Consider the following 5,574-nt stretch of genomic DNA (forward strand, 5'->3'; position numbering starts at 1 on the left):
TGTCAGAGGGGAGCATGACTCCCTCAACAGAAGAGGAGTTGGGGTGTCCCCCATTCTCCTCCAGCTCTGGGATCAATAGTGTGTCTGCCTGATTTCCACTGAGCCCCAGGATGTCCAGACTACTGAAAAGCAAGAGAGAGAGAGAGAGAGAGCGAGAGAGAGAGAGAGAGAGAGAGAGGCAGGCAGAACTTACCAAGGCCAGCTCTCATGGCTGGCACTTCCATGGGTCTGGAGTCTCTATTCTCAAATCCCAGACGAGCCCCCACAATGTTAGGGTTCGAGAATCGAGAATAATTCCCACAGATACCCAAAAAGATTATAAAATTTATTTAAGAATTTAGAGAGAAAAAAAGATAATAACCAAATGGCAGTTAGCCAGGCACAGACTTCATGAGCCAAATATGGAGTCTGGCCCCAAACAATAGCAGGCAGGAACTTTTATTGGGGCACTCCATAGAAACCCGCACACATGCCAAGCATCTTTTTAAAAATAATTGCATGTCCCATATCCTGTGTACAGGGAAAGTCTTAATTGGATGTCCCCATGTCTTGTGTACAGGGAAAGTCTTGATTGGTAGGGGCTGTCTTCAGGGCATTGGAATGTGCTGACTAATATCTTTTAAAGTCAGAAGTTTTTGTTCATACCTTATAAGGCTTTTACATGTACAATATGCCTGAGCTTGTCTGGGCTTGTCTAAAGAAGCTAGCCAAAATGGAGTCAGGGCATTCTGACTCTTCACTACATATCCCCTACCATCCTCAATCCTCAGGAAAGGTAGAGAGAGCTAATTCCCCCCTTAAGGATCACCTTACCAAATTCTCCCTACAGTTACATTAATCCTGGGTCATTCTCCTGCCTCTTGCCCTTACCAGATTACATGCCTTTCCTCGAGCCCCCTCTTTCTTCAGCCCTTTTGAACTCAAGTACAGAAGGCCCTTCCTCCTAAATGATCTCCTGCTCTAACACCCCTCACTCTTTCATGATCATTTACCTACTTTCACTTTCCCAAGAAAACTGCTCAGGAATACACTGACCAGATTATTACTCAGGCCTCTAAGGACCAAATTGACCACCCACTCCAACCAGGAGATTACGCCTACCTGTGAGCCACCACCCAACAGAAAGGGGTGAAGGGGACTCTCCAACCGTGGTGGGCCAGGCCTCACCTGGTGATCCTGTCTATTCCAACAGTAGCCAAGCTCTTAGGACAATCCTAACTGGTCCCCTTAAGCTAAAAATCTCAAGGATCCCCTCCTTAACCTCTATCCAAGAATGAATCTTTTACTCACTGTACTTGTTATCAACACCCTAACCTCTATAATCCATGCTATTTCCCAATGTTCATATCCACCCTGCACCTTTAAGTTTGAGGTATGGAAAATTAATAACAAAAACCAGGAAACCGAACTCCTTGGCTCCTCATCCTGCCCACTCTCTTCTTGTGGTTCCTTTACAGTGCCTTGGGTGAAAACACCTGGTACCCCAGATTTCTATGTTTTATAGAGGACCAGACTAGCCCCAAGTGCAAAGACCCAGGGAACTGGGAAAGGTGCCCCTCATGGTCTTGAAACTACCCCCGAGACTCCAATTTCTATAAACTCTACTTGCCCAGAGTCCTTCTGTGCGTCTGGGCACTTCCTTCCCAATTTATCTAAGAGTTTTTATTTAATTTTTTTATTCAGTTTGAGGCAGGGTCTCATTACATAGCCCAGGCTGTCCTGAAACTTACCATATAGTTCAGAACTTTCAGTGGTCCTCCTGCCTCAACTTCCTCAGTGCTGGAATTACAAGAATGTACCACCACATCCAGCTAATTTGTTTTGGAGACAGGGTCTAAGGTGTCACAAGCTGGTCTCCAACTCCTTATGTAACCAAGGGTGACCTTGAATCTCTGATCCTCCTTGCCTTCACCTCCTGAGTGCTGGAACTAAGAAGTATGTGATGTCACATCCACTTTCTGCTGTGCTGGTGATGAAACTCAGATTTCCTACAAGCTAGGCAAACACTCAACCAACTAAGCTACACTTCCAGCCCTAATTTGTCCTTTATGAATTAAAAATATTAAATTTTTGTCAGCTCTATTCAGGCTTGCCTATCGCCATATTCCTTTCTTAACACTGTTAGTTGAAACATTCCATTTTGTTTGTGGTTATTAAATGCAGATATTTTAAGATTTACATAGAAATCATTCCACTTTTTCTTTCATTGTTTCTGCCTTCTGTGTAGTGCTCAGAGGGGCTTTCTGCACTGGATACATTCTGATGCTCAGCTCCACTGTATAAGGTCTCAGTTCCCTTGATAAAATACTTTTCATTTTCTGCTCACCACACAGGTATGAGATCATCAAGGCAAATTTCATCTCAGGGGTCAGAAGTCATTAACTGGCTCTCATTGGTTTAGATAAAGTTGGGAAGGAAAATGATGACTTCACTTTCCCCCATAAATTTCACTCATCTCTTGTATAACAATTTCCTCTGTGAGAAAAACCACATCTTAGAGGGAGTAAAGAACAGACTGTCTAAAGGGAGGTAAATAACAGGATGGCTAAAGGGAAATAAAACAGGATGTTTCCAGAAGAGGTAAACATTCCGTCCTGCAGCAAGCTCATTAAGTTCAGGAAGTAAACAATAGCTTCAGGAAGTCCCTGAAACTGACCAGGTTCACTAGGCCCCACCCTCCTCAAGTATAAATATTATAGATCACCAAGACACCTGGAAGAGACAGAGATTAGTTGAACTGCCTAGAAGAGGCAAAAACCAGACAAGCTGTCTGGGAGAGGCACCAATCAACTTGGAAAGGACACTCCAACACTCCCCAACCTATTCACCTGCCTAAAAGTTGTGTGATGTATTCCAGGTTTCTAGCTTTTGTGGGCCATCACCCATGCTAGGGTGGGCTTTTGGTGACACAGGTGTCTCTGAGTCATTTCTGATCTTATAAGTAAACCTTCACCCATATTCCTGTAAGTAACCCCAATAAAAGTCATCAGTTCACCAAGTTGGATTTTAGTGGTATCCTTACTTTGGTCTGTTGTTAATTCCCTATCTGAAGTGAATAGACATTTGTTCACATCTCCCCAGGAATAGTATCACACAACACACCCAAATCTTAATGCTCACTGTTTTCCCTGGCTCTGAGGATGGCTATGTATGGAGTGTTAGATAAAAACCAGGCAGGAAACGGCCACAGAAAACACAGGAGGACTCTAGCAAAGTTTATTTCTTAGGTTGCTGGTGACTGGCATCTCGGCTGGGGAAAGAAAGCAACTAGACGCCTGCTGATTGCTGAGGATATTCTTATAGGGGGTTGGGAAATGTGGAAGGTGGCAAAAATAATCTTTACAGTTTCAGGGGAAGAAGCTTTGTACTGAGACATCTCTTTTATCAGTGGGTCTGGGGTACAGAGGCCTGTTTATCTTCTAAAATTATTTGGGGAACAGCTTTGTGCTGAGACAGCCCTAAATGCAGCTGCCCGGCCAGCAAGGGGGCCCTCAAGGCCTACCTTGTGAGGCTTTTCTGTACTGGGAGAGGGTCCTTTGCAGACCTGGCCTCTTAACATGGAGTCCCACACAGGCTATTTCCTGTCCTTCTGTTCAGTGTTGGCAATGGAGAAATACAGCCCCACCCCCAAGAATAACCCATTTCAGAACACAATAAATGCATCTAAGTTAAAACGAGTAATATTTATTCTTATAAAGTTGCATAAGCTTTCTAAATCACTTTTCGTATAATAGAATGAGTCACAAACTTGGAATCAATAACATCTTTCTTTGCTTTATCCTCAGTTCTGCCATTTATCAATTTGTGATGCCTGTTTAAAAAAATTTTTTTCTTACCTTTTTTGAGTTGCCTTTAAGATAAGAAGGCTAGTTATTGTCAAAATTCTCCATAATTTCTTGTATGTTCTAAAATTCTAGTCCATGTGCTCTTAGAGTACTCATAAATCAGGAAATTTCTTTTCCAGGAAAAAAAAAGTCATTTCAAATATCTTAAAGCCATTTCATAGTGATTTTTAAGAGAATTTAGCCAACCATATCTTAAATGCAAACCCTATATCCTGAAGAATAGAGCCAGAACATTATAAGTTCCATGAAAATGTGTTTTGTCTTATCAAGAAACAGATATCACTTATGTTTGGAGAGATCTGAAAATATAATGATCCACCTCAAAAGACCATGTCTCCCTCCTATTCCTGCAGCTGTGTGACATAGCTAATAATCCTTGAGGTCTCCTCCTATACAGACACTATAAGACTATCACTGTAAAACCTTTCTCTAACAAATCTTTCCTCTGTGACAATTTTCTATTCATAAAATAATGGCCCTTCGCCTTACAATAAATCATTTTTTCTTACTTCAAATTGTCTTTATAAATAATACTCTTGTATAATAATGTCATTTACTATTCTCATAGGTAACTTTTCCACCACTAATTCAGCATACAACTTACTCTGTAGCAAGACAGGGCCTGGGGTTACTGCCACCAAACAGCAGAAGAGAAAAGAAAACATTTTTAGGTTATTAAATTCTGAAGCACAGGTGGATTAAAAATATAATTTCTAACCTTCTTGGGTGTTTAACAGACATACTTTGAGGCCTATAATAATTTTTTCAGAAGGACAAAAAGGACACTTTTTGCTCCTTGCCCTGCTAGGCTTACTAGTTCCAGGGAACTATGAGCAGCTCTCAAAATGTCTTGTAATGGTGGTGAGTCACCTGTCCTCTTGATCAAGGAGGCCAAGGAGACCCCACCAGATGGACTTGAACCAGTGTCCAGCTCTACCATGGTTGAGCAGGACCTTTGACTTATCTTCACATAGGCAAAACTGGTAAAAGAAAGGAGCCAGGTGCTCCTCCCCAGCCCATGTGACCCCTGAGGAATAGATCCTCAAATGACCTTAAAAGTAAAAATAAATTGGTTTATCTGGGCCAACTGTATGGCCTTAAACACCCAAAAGGAAAGTATAACTAAAGATTAAAGGGGTCAATATTATTTCTTAAGAGTCCATATGCATAGCTAAAGGCTACATAACAAGCAACAATGCTAGACAGGCAATACCTTCAAGTTGTTGGCCAAGCTGGCCAAAGGGACTCCCAGATAGTAACCCAGCATAGAACTTGGAAAATGAACAACAGACCCCAATCTTATCTAAAGGAATATTGACAACAGATTACCTCTAGATGAGGAACAGCTGACCCTCCTAAAATAAAGACCTCTAGATAAGCTGACTAGATTCACCAGAAGAGCAAGTAGTGGGGAATGGCTGGGGTGGGGGTCAACACAACAGACAGTAGCAGGGATATCAGAGTATAAGGGCTCTAGTGCGGGGAGGGAGGCTATGGGAGGGTGCTATCTGGGAAGTGGGTGTATAGTCGAATGAGATGGTTTGGGATGTTCTGTGTGATATACACACAAAAAAAAACCAGTATTTTTAAAAATATTATATTGAGGAGGAAGCATGGAAATTTATATCATGCTAATTAGTAGAGTGATAAACATTACCACTGAAATCTACCCAATGACTTTATAGACATACACAGGTGCCAAGGATCCAAGTGCAACCAATTATGACTA

Source organism: Nannospalax galili, unplaced genomic scaffold (genome assembly GCF_000622305.1).
Source record: "Nannospalax galili isolate Female #2095 unplaced genomic scaffold, S.galili_v1.0 scaffold934, whole genome shotgun sequence".
Classification (NCBI taxonomy): Eukaryota; Metazoa; Chordata; class Mammalia; order Rodentia; family Spalacidae; genus Nannospalax; species Nannospalax galili.